This window comes from Arachis hypogaea, chromosome 20 (genome assembly GCF_003086295.3).
Source record: "Arachis hypogaea cultivar Tifrunner chromosome 20, arahy.Tifrunner.gnm2.J5K5, whole genome shotgun sequence".
NCBI classification, from domain to species: domain Eukaryota; kingdom Viridiplantae; phylum Streptophyta; class Magnoliopsida; order Fabales; family Fabaceae; genus Arachis; species Arachis hypogaea.
The window spans coordinates 121,231,237-121,243,759 of NC_092055.1; positions in this window are offsets into that span (position 1 = coordinate 121,231,237).

The following is a 12,523-nucleotide window of genomic DNA, read 5'->3' on the forward strand; positions in this document are numbered from 1 at the left end:
GGAGCGAGTTCCCTTTTCAAAGGTTGTGTGTAGTGGGATGTAGCCTAGGGGCAGGATTGGGGCGTCTCCGAGCCCGAACAGGCTGTTGGGATATGCTCTGAGCTCTTTTTCTTGTAGACCGAACTTGTCGAAGGCATATTTGAATAAGATATCCGCAGAGCTTCCTTGGTCGACCAGCATTCAATGAAGATTGGCATTGGCGAGTATGACGGTAATGACTACAGGGTCATCATGTCCGGGGATGATACCCACGGCGTCTTCTTTAGTGAAGGCGATAGTAGGGAGGTCGGATGACCTGTCCCCATCTCTGAGATGGTATACCTCCTTGAGGCATCTTTTTCAGGATGATTTGGAGATTCCTCCTCCTGCGAATCTTCCATTAATCATATGAACATGCCTTTCCGGGGTGTAAGGAGGTCGTTCAGCTCGTCCCTCCTCTTCATCCCTTCTTCTCTTTTTTGGCTTGTCGGTTCTATTGGCCAGGAATCGGTCTAGTCTTCCTTTTCGAGCCAATTTTTCTATGACATTCTTCAAGTTGTAGCACTCGTTGGTGGGGTGTCCGTAGATCCTGTGGTATTCGTAATATTCGGTCCGACTTTCTCCCCTTTTGTGTTTAATCGGACGAGGAGGTGGGATTTTTTCTGTGTTGCATATCTCCCGATAGACATCCACAAGGGATACCCGAAGCGAGGTGTAGTTATGGTATTTCCTGGGCTTCTCTGCGGATTGGTCTTATTTTTTCCTGGAATCTTTATCCTTGTCTCGAGGCGGGTAGGAGAATCCGGTTTTGGAGCTTTCTTCTAAACGGGAGTTCTCCTCCATTTTGATATACTTTTCGGCCCGTTCTTGTACTTCGTTTAGGGATGTCGGATGCTTCTTGGATATGGAGTGGCTAAAAGATCCCTCCCATAGACCGTTGATGAGTCCCATAATTGCCGCTTCTGTAGGGAGATTCTGTATGTTGAGGCATGCTTTATTGAACCTCTCCATGTAGCTGCGGAGGCTTTTCCGATCTCCTTGTTTAAATCCTAGCAGGCTGGGAGCGTGTTTCCTTTTGTCCTTCTGGATGGAGAACCTGGCTAGGAATTTCTTGGCGAGGTCATCGAAGCTTGTAATTGATCTTGATGGCAGGCTATCGAACCACTTTATTGCCGTCTTGGTCAGGGTGGTCGGGAAGGCCTTGCAACGGGTTGCGTCCGAGGCATCTGTGAGGTACATCCGACTTCTAAAGTTGTTGAGGTGATGGCTGGGGTCGGACGTACCATCGTACGGGGTCATGTTAGGAGCTTTGAAGTCCTTCAGGACTTTAGCTTTTATGATTTCCTTTGTGAACGGATCTTGATCCTTGTGGGGGCTATCCTCGCAGTTGGATCGTGTGGTTTTGGTTTTCAAGTTGGCTTCGAGTTTTAAGAGCTTGTCTTCCAATTCTCGACGTCGTCTTGTCTCTCTCCGGATGTCTCGCTCGGCTTCTCTCTGACGTTCGGCTTCTTGCTCGAGCTGTTTGAGGCGATCCTGCTGTTCATGGATGGCATCTAAAATTTCTATGTTCTGAGGTTGTTTGTCTCCATTGGACTGGTGTACTTCCTTTGGAGAGGTTGGTATACCATCTGTGTTTTTGGCTGGTGTTCCTTCTTCTAATCCGGAGTTATGGTCGTTCGTAAGATTGTTTGTCATGATGATGGGATGACTTCTAGAGTTCTCGGCAACGGCGCCAATGTTCTGAGGGTTACCTGAAATGGGGAGGTCGATCTCGGATGAGATCTTCTGATCGAGGTTGCCGTGTCCGACTTGTTGGATTAGGAGGCGCTGCTGGTCCTCGTCACTGGATGGGGGGTGGTACCTGCAAGAGACTCTGATGCTTTAGTCAGTACGGGCTTTAGGCAGATTTTTTGTAGAATTGGAGTGTGTGTTATACCTGGGTGCTCCAGTGTATTTATATTAGTGCTAGACGACCTTCCTTGAGATAAGTTTGTTTTCTTATCTTATCTTTTGTGGGTAAGGCCATATCTTTCGTTAACTGCGACTTAGTAGGCGGTGGTTCTTCGTTTTGGGCCTCCTTGGGCCTCTGTGGCGATCTTCCAAACTCTTTGTGAAGAGGTCGGTAATGGGCCAACCTTTCAAGAGGTCGGTCCCGTTGTCTTCGGCTAACCCGGACCTTGTAGTTCGGACCAGTGTATGAACAGGCAGGTATAAAGATACTTCTGCCATAGAAATCAAAGGTAGGCATGGTGAAAGCACCAAGAACCTTTCTTGTCTCTCCTTCATAATTAGGCTCAACTGCCATGTCTTCAGCTTCTTGTTCGAAATTTTCTGAGAGGTTTCTTCCGGAGTGTTGTACTTTGGCTTGTTGTAAATGCCTCCTTAGAGTTTTCTCAGGTTCAGGATCAAGATTAAAGAGAAGTTTTTTATCCCTGTTCCTGGTCATAAACAAGAAAAGGAAAACAAGAAAGAAGAAGAATGGGAGCTCTATGTTCAAGAACAGAGGACTCTGATGAATGAGATTTGCTCGATGGTATAGAAATTCCTCAAATGAATGAATTCTCGTTGCAAATATAGTTCTACACCAACAAACAATTCTCACATCAAAAATTTGGTTGTCACAAATAACAAACCCCAATGAAAATTAACCGAAGTATTTAAACTCTGGGTCGTCTCACAAGGAATTGCAATGAAGTGGTCAATTATTTGCTATGAGGAACAAGGGGGGTTTGATTGATAAGGGGCAAGAAAGTAAAGGGGCAAGAATTAAATGACAAGAAGAATAAATCAAGCAAGTAACTAAAGAAAGCAAGTAATAAAGAGAGACATTCATGGCAAGGTTTGAGATCATAGGCTTTCTATCCTAGTCATTAATCATAACAATACTTAACAAGAATTTATCTTATTTCGTCATCCCCAATGTTGGAAGAAGGTGTAAGTTATCTTCCATTAGAGAAAGTCAAACAAGATTAATTAATCTCAAGTCAAAAATCCTAATCAACTCACTAATTGAATTAGCAAGAGATTAGAGTCATTGAAAATGATATTAACTAACAACTCTAGATCACCAATCTAAATTGGGTATTAATGAGTCAAGATTGCCTAAGTACTCTTTCCAAGCCAAGAATGCTCAAAATCTACTCTAAAGTCCAACCAAGCATTTTGTCAAACACTTGGTGGGTGTATAAGGAAAGCATAGTAAAAGTGAAAGAATAATAAAATCTACCAACTACCAATTGCAAGAAAAGTAAAATTCACAACTCAAATCATCAATAAAAAGAACATCAAACATTAAATTTCATTCAATGTAAACAAAATTCAACATGAGCATTCATAAACATAAAAGAGACATAAAAGTAAAATTGACAAGAGAACTAAGAAGAATAGAGTAGTAAAAACAAGAAATTATGAAGGAAACAAGATGAGAACATGAAAATTGACCTAGATCTAAGATGGAAGTATCCTAAGAACCCTAATTCTAGAGAGAAGAGGGAGCTTCTCTCTCTAGAAACTAAGCTACATGATGCCAAAACTCTCAAAAAATTGCTCCCCCTTGCCTAAGCTTGAATTCTGCATGAAATAGCATCAGAAATGAGTTGGATTGGGCCCAAAATGAGCTACAAATCGCTGGCCACGATTTCACTTTAGTGAATCATGCTGCTCCATCAACGCGCACGCATACAGTGCGTGTGCACGCCCCTAAACGCGAAGCAACTATGGAAAATTTTATATTATTTTGAAGCCCCGGATGTTAGCTTTCCAACGCAACTGGAACCGCCTCATTTGGACCTCTGTAGCTCAAGTTATGGTCGATTGAGTGCGAAGAGGTCAGGCTTGACAGCTTTGCGGTTCCTTCATTTCTTCATGAGTTCTCCCGCTTTGCATGCTTTTCTCCTCACTCTTTCCATCCAATACTTGCCTTATGAACCTGAAATCACTCAACAAACATATCAAGGCATCGAATGGAATTAAAGTGAATTGAATTTAGCTATTTTAAGGCCTAAAAAGCATGTTTTCACACTTAAGCACAAATTCAGGGAGAATTGCAAAACTATGCTATTTCATTGAATAAATGTGAGAAAAGTTGATAAAATCCCTCAAATTAAGCACAAGATAGATCACAAAATTGGGGTTTATCAGACTCCCTGTGAGATGTGAAGAAGAAATGAAAGAAGAATGAAGATAGAAGAAGGAGAAGAAGAATTTGGCTATGAAGATAGAGAATTCGAAAATTAAAAGTGAAAAGAGAAACAAGAATTAAAATATTTTTGTTTTTATTTTATTTATTAATGAAATTCAAAAATAGAAGCTAATTAATTAAAAATATTTGAAAATTAATTGATAAATTTTCGAAAATAGAAGAGAGAGATAGAAGAGAATTTTCGAAAATAGGAGAGAGAAGAATTAGTTAGGAAGTTTTGAAAAAGATGAGAGAGAAAACAAGTAACCAATTAAGAAAGATAAGATAAGATAGAAAATTAGAAAAGATTTGTATTTAAAATTTGAATTTTGAAAATTGAATTTTAAATTTTAAATTTTGAATTTTGAATTTGAAATAAGATAAGATAAAGATTTGAAAAGATTTTGATTTTTGAAAAGGTTTGATTTTGAAATTTGAAATTTGAAATTTAAATTTTGAATTTTGAAATTGAATTTTAAAATTTGAATTTGAAATAAGATAAGAATTTTGAATTTTTAAAGAAAGATAAAAAGATAAGATAAGAATTTGAAAAAGATATGATTTTTGAAAAGATTTGATTTTGAAAAGATTTGAATTTTGAAATTTAAAACTAAGATAAGATAAGATAATGATTTTGAAATTAAAATTTGAAATTTTTGTTGATATTTTTGAAAATTAAGATAAAGATAAGAAAATATATATTTTTTTTTTTGAATTTAATGAAGGAAGAGAAAAACAACAAAAAGACACCAAACTTCAAATTTTTAGATCTAAGACACCTAGAATTCAAAAATTGCAAAGAAAAACACAAAGAGACACCAAACTTAAAAATTTAAAGATCAAAACAAGAAGAAAAATAAGAACACTTTGAAGATTAAGAAGAACACCAAGAACAAAATTTAAAGAATTCAAAGAAAACAAGAACATGTAAAGGACACCAAACTTAAAAATTTTGAAAACTAATTCGAAAAACACAAGAAGACACCAAACTTAAAGATTGACACAAGACTCAAACAAAAGACACTATTTTTGAAAATTTTTAGAAAAAGACTCAAGAAATTCAAAAATTCAACAAGAACACAAACAAAAGACTCAAACCAAAGATCAAGATTAATAAAGAAAAGAAAAGGTTTTTGAAAAATTTTTGAAAAGAAAATAAAAGACTCACATAAAATAAAACTAAACCTATAAAGAAAAGGAAATTACCTAATCTAAGCAATAAGATAATCCGTCAGTTGTCCAAACTTGAACAATCCCCGGCAACGGCGCCAAAAAGTTGGTGCGCGGAATTTCCACATTTCACACAACTGAACCAACAAGTGCACTGGGTCGTCCTAGTAATACCTGAGTGAGTCAGGGTCGATCCCACGAGGATTGTGATTTGAAGCAAGCTATGGTTATCTTATAGATCTTAGTCAGGTAGATAGAAGAGTTGTTTGTTTGTTTAATTCGCATGAAAAGAAAATAAATAAAATGTTACTCAGTTGATGATAAATGCAATGATATGAAGATGGTTAAGGTTTGGAGATGCTTTGTTCTTCTGGATTACTCCGGTCTTACTGTCTACTCCAACTGCGAATTGACGCCCTTCTTAAGAGATCGCCAATGCTCCTCCAGATCTGAACCCCCGGAATAGTGCAGATCCAGTCTAATTGAAGGTGAAGCTCCTGCAGTTCATTCTCTTTCGTGATCCGACTTAAAACGCCACAGACAAGGTCGAATCTTCTGGATCATAGGATGTTGCACCTTTGGTTCTAGCCTCTACCACAAAGACTCTAATCTCCTTATATCTCGACTGAACTGGTGTCTCGAGAAGTCCCCGACGAAGTCGTGGATTAGCCGTCTATGAGATGTATGATCAAGCTGGTGGTTCATCATTGTCCGATGAAAGACTCACTCTGAACCCCTTTAGAATGAGATAACCTTATGCCGGTTCAACGCATTCATAATGATGAACAACGGATATACATCTTAGAATAGAGAATCAAATACGAATTGAGATAGAACAGTAGTACTTTATTAATCCATAAAACTCAGCAGAGCTCCTCCCCTCAACCTAGGAGGTTTAGAAACTCATACTGATAGAAAATACAATGATAAACAAAAATTTGACAGGTCCCCCTCTTAGAATGTAAAAGTTCTCAAATAATTACAAAGCTAATGACTAAGGACATAAGAAGGGTAAAACAATCTTTTAGTGCTAAAATCTATTTCTGGTGCCCACTTGGTGAGTGTTTGGACTGAGCTTGATTGAGATCCATGTGCTAGGAGGCCTCTAGGATGTTGAACGCTGGCTAGGGGCTCCTTCTTGGGCGTTGGACGCTGGACTCTTCTCTTTTGGGTGTTGGACGCCAGAACTGGGCAAGAAGCTGGCGTTGAACGCCAGTTTTGGGCCTTCAATTCTGAAGAAAGTATGGACTATTATATATTTTTTGGAAAGTTCTGAATGTTAGCTTTCCATATCCGTTGAGAACGCTCCATTTGGACTTCTGTAGCTCCAGAAAAGCACTTTCAAGTCCAAGAAGGTTAGATCCGGACAGCATCTGCAGTGCTTTCTCTGTCTCTGAATCAGACTTTTGCTCCAACTCCTCAATTTCAGCCAGAAAATACCCGAAATTGCATAAAAACACACAAACTCAAAGTAGAATCCAAAAATGTGAATTTTGCACTAAAACCTATGAAAACTTAATAAAACTTAAACAAAACATACTAAAAACTATATGAAAATGATGCCAAAAAGCGTATAAAATATCCGCTCATTAATGATCCATACCTTGTTTTCTGTAGGGAGAAATGACCCTTTTCAAGTTCGTCGGTTGGTGTCGCTCTTTCTCGGAAATCTTCTCTAGGGTAAAACTCGGCTAGCTTGGGCATATCAGTGATGTTATATACAAGTTGGTTGCTTTCTGGTTTTGGCATTTGTGGAGTCTTGAGACTTGCATTGTAGTAGGATCGGGCTTTTTTTTATCAAAGTGGATAGTTGCTACCGGTTATTTTGCACATGAAACTTAACACACAAGTATGTCTACTTGGTTATTCTTTTTTATCATGGGAGTTGTTGTTTGTTCTTGGACGTCCCTATTATATGCGTCTGTCTACGTATTTGGCCAATAACCTTTGCCTTGCCAATCTTTCTAAGAGATCTTTAGCAATGACACATTTGTAAGTTGTGTGAATGAACTTCTGATGAAAAGCACAATGTTTGGATTTGTCCACATATTTCTAGTCTTGGTAAGTTCCAGCCTTGGTTGATGGTTTGATGATCTTTGCATTGAGCATCTCCTTGATGATGTCTTCTCTTTTGGTATTAAATTGGGCATAGGCCTAACTTGGGGGTTAACTTGAAAGGCTTTTTGTGGTCCTTGTTGTTCTGAGATCGAGGGAGCTTCTCCTCATCCCGACGAGGTTGTAATATTTTTTCACGCCGAGCCTCACGAAGCTCTTCAATCTCCATGTGACCCGAGGCCTTTTCTCTGAACTCTGCTAACGTCTTTAGCTTAGTTACAGCTATGGTCTCCTGAAACTTTTTCGGGCGGAGGCCACTTTTGAGTGCGTGCAAATGTACCTCAGGACTGAGGTCCAAAATTTTCATAGTTGCTTTGGCGAACCAAGTCATATAGTCCTTTAAACTCACATGTTGTCCTTGCTTGATAGTGCTAAGATAATCCCACCCATGCACGCATATTCTTGAAGTTGCGAAGTAGTCGATGAAAGACCTTGCCAATTCTTCGAAACAAGAAATTGAACCTACAGTTATCTTAAAAAACCAAAGTAAAGCAGCACCATCTAAAAAAGTTGGAAAAGATCGACAAAGTATAGGGTCAGAGGCACCGTTAAAGAATATCATGGATTGAAATTTCTAAATATGGACATGGGGATCTCCGAATCTTTCATATATGGCTTGAGCGTGGTAGGCAACACAAAGTTCTTCGGCATCTGGAATTTGATGATATCTTTCGAAAAAGGATTGTCTATCGTCAACTTTTCTTTTGGCAGGGTGACCTCCTGGAACCTGAGTTCTGAGATCGTGTGTCATTTGAGGTCGCGTTCTTGGGATCCTCTGTATTGGACTTCCTGTTGTGAGCTGATTCTTAGAGATCGGCCATCTTCTTGACTTCGGTCAGGAGGGTAGCGTTCATGGCTACTAACTCATCATGAGTGGGAGGAAAAGTTTGAGGCACGGCATCATCGGCTATGATCCAGCAAAAAACAGTAAGATAAAGTGTGCGTGGGGTTAATTTAAATAAACTCGGCTCCACGGTGTGCGCCAAATGTTCTACACCAGTTGACAATGCCGCCGATTTGAGCTTTAGCTCGGGGAACTATATTGCTCGACTCTAGGAATTTGTCAATCTTTCCGCCAGCCAAAATGTTGGGGGAGGACTTGCACAAAACACTCCAACGATCAGGTCATATAATTACTAAAAAATAAATATGAAACCTTGCAATAGTACTCTTTTTTCTTTTTCGCTTTTCTTTTCGTTTTCTTTTCGTGTCCTTTATTTAGAGTTTCTTCCCCTTTTTATAGATGATTAGCCCTATTACTCTTAGTAACGTCTTTATGAATTTTTTGTTTGTTAGTTATGGTAATGAGAATCATTTTAAATTATTTGTTCCAAAATTATTACAAACGTATAAGTTCTATTCGAAATATGATTTTATAGTCATTAAATCGAAGTATTATCGATATAATTTAGAAACAAAGACTGAGATTTAAAATTACAATCTCTAGTTAAAAAATTAAATTATAAAACAGATTAAAATGGATATATCATTTAGAACTAGAATAATTATAAGAGCACACCATAAAAGAAAACAAAGAGAGAAAATGAATTAAATCTTTTTTTAAGCTCTAAAATATTATTTTTGATATATGTATGTTGATTTAAATATCTAAGTGTCTTTTTACAAATTTTCATGTTATAGTACTGAGGTGAAGTATACATAACCAAGAGATAGTAACAAGCTCTACCTCGGCCAAGTTCAAATATATTAGAACTCAAGGTCGATTATGTCTTTTTCTTTTTTCCTTTTAATTTACTTCAAAAATTAAGATCAAATTCTATTGTTGAAAAATAACTCGACAATAAAAAAGAGAATCGAATTGGAGTATTCCCATAGCTCAGCTCTAAATTAGGAAGGTATTTTCATGAAATATTTCATTTAATTACTCTGACATTTTTGTAACCGACCATAGTTGAAAGTTGTTCTTGCTGAGATTGGCCGGTGTATAACTCGTCCGTCGATGAATATCTTCAAGCTTTTCGTCGGGATGAGTTATACGTCGGCCAATCTTAGCAAGAACAATTGGCGCCGTTTGTGGAGACGAGTAAATAATTTCTATTCCCCTCAAATTCATAAAACTTGAATGACATTCAAATTTTTGAATCAATCTCAACAATCTTGTTTAAAATTTTATTTAATACCTCTTATCAAATTTTAATCTATCGTAACTTTTTATAAGGTATGTACTTTATACTTTCAAATTGCTTCACTTTTACGTATCATAATATTTCACATCTCATAATCGATCAATGAACCAATCCGAGAATAAACTCGGCTTTCAATCAATTCGAGCACAAATTCACTTATCAATTTTGCTTACTTTTTCAAAGTTCTCTATTTACACAAGTAAAATTATATATTTTATTCAACATACTTTTGCATTTATATTTTGTGTAACTAATATTTACTGATTTATTAGTTATATTCAAACCTCAATATGTATTCTATACAATAATGATATGTAACAACTATGTCAATTGAATTTTTATTTCATTATGTACTATATTCTTATTGTTTAATGATTTCATTTATACAATTAAATGATAGTAATGATGAGTTCAAATCTTAAAATTGGATTCCATTAAAAATTAATTGTATATCAATTGTATATAACTGTTATACTATTCACTTTATGCTATTAACTTTTATGTTACTATTTGTTTAATACAAAAAGTTAAGCAAAAACATATGCAAACATTCAAAATTTACTATTATTGCACGGAGAATATCCTTTGTCATACTGTAACTACTAGAAACATTATACTAAATGTATAATTCAATAACTGTTATCTTATTACTTTATTATCAAATTAAAGCATGTCCTACAAAACAAAATTCAGATATTCACATTTGGCAGGGTAAAAAACAAAAATAAGCCAAGGGAGAAAATAATTTACGTGAATAAGCCAAAACGAAAATTGCTTCATGAATCCACCAATGCACGTTTATATGTAGTTCGAACCAACTTGGTTCGAACTCCATTTCTACATAATTCGAACCAGCTTGGTTCGAATTACACACAAACACACACACTAATTCGAACCAGCTTGGTTCGAATTACACACAGTAATTCATGGTATAATTCGAATTATGCTGTTAAAAAATTAATAATTTATTAAAAAAATTATTAAAAAATTTATTAAAAAAATTAATAATTTAAAATTAAAAAAATATATATTTTTATTTCATACGTTAAAAAAAAGTTAACAAAATATTTAATTACGAGACTTCTTTAAAATATTAATGAGCTATCAATTCGAATTCCATACAATACTTTTCTGTCCATTTTTAATAGTTCATGAATATTTTTTAATAATTTTTTTAAATTATACTACAAAAAATATTTTATCCTATGCAAAACAATTTTAAAAAAATGGCTTAAAAATGTTAGGAGTACTATAAAAATTTGTAATGTTATAATAACTTAGGTAAATACATGCATGTACTCAAATTTTAAATAAAATACTCTACATAGTCAATAATAATTTAGAAATGAAAGAAAATATTTTATTCCATACAAAATAATTAAAAAATATATTTTATTCTATACAAAATAATTTTAAAAAATGGCTTAAAAGATGTTATGAGTACTATAAAAGTTTGTAATATTCTAGTGATTTAGGTAAATACATGATAAAAATATTTTTTCTTTAATTTCTAAATTATTAGTGACTATGTGGAGTATTTCTTTAATGTCTTAAGTCATTAGGACATTACAAATTTTTATAGTACTTCTAACATCTTTTAAGCCATTTTTTATATTATTTTTCATAGAATAAAATATTTTTTTATGGTATAATTTAAATAAATTTATTAAAAAATATTCATGATAATTTTTTAATAAAATTATTTAAATTATATGGTGAGATATTACATGATTCGAATTACGCACAGAGAAGTTTGAATTACTCTGATTCAAATTATATGGTGAGCAATTCGAATTCTATACAATACTCTTCTGCCCATTCTTGATAACTCATGAATATTTTTTAATAAATTTATTTAAATTATACCACAAAAAAATATTTTATTCTATGCAAAATAATTTAAAAAATGACTTAAAAGATGTTAGAAGTACTATAAAAATTTGTAATGTCCTAATGACTTAGGACATTAAAGAAATACTCCACATAGTCACTAATAATTTAGAAATTAAAGAAAAAATATTTTTATCATGTATTTACCTAAATCACTCGAATATTACAAACTTTTATAGTACTCATAACATCTTTTAAGCCATTTTTTAAAATTATTTTGTATAGAATAAAATATATTTTTTAATTATTTTGTATGGAATAAAATATTTTCTTTCATTTCTAAATTATTATTGATTATGTAGAATATTTTATTTAAAATTTGAGTACATGCATGTATTTACCTAAGTTATTATAACATTACAAATTTTTATAGTACTCCTAACATTTTTTAAGCCATTTTTTTAAAATTGTTTTGCATAGGATAAAATATTTTTTGTAGTATAATTTAAAAAAATTTATTAAAAAATATTCATGAACTATTAAAAATGGACAGAAAAGTATTGTATGGAATTCGAATTGATAGCTCATTAATATTTTAAAGAAGTCTCGTAATTAAAAATTTTGTTAGCTTTTTTTAACGTATGAAATAAAAATATATATTTTTTTAATTTTTAAATTATTAATTTTTTTAATAAATTTTTTAATAAATTTTTTTTAATAAATTATTAATTTTTTAACAGCATAATTCGAATTATACCATGAATTACTGTGTGTAATTCGAACCAAGCTTGTTCGAATTAGTGTGTGTGTTTGTGTATAATTCGAACCAAGTTGGTTCGAATTATGTGTGTGTGTGTTTCTACATAATTCGAACCAAGCTGGTTCGAATTATGTGTGTGCATGTGTTTGTGTATAATTCGAACCAAGCTGGTTCGAATTATGTAGAAATGGAGTTCGAACCAAGCTGGTTCGAATTACATATAAATGTGCGTTGGTGGATTCATGAAGCAGTTTTCGTTTTGGCTTATTCACGTAAATTATTTTCTCCCTTGGCTTATTTCTGTTTTTTGCCCCATTTGGCATGTATAACATTCATATATGT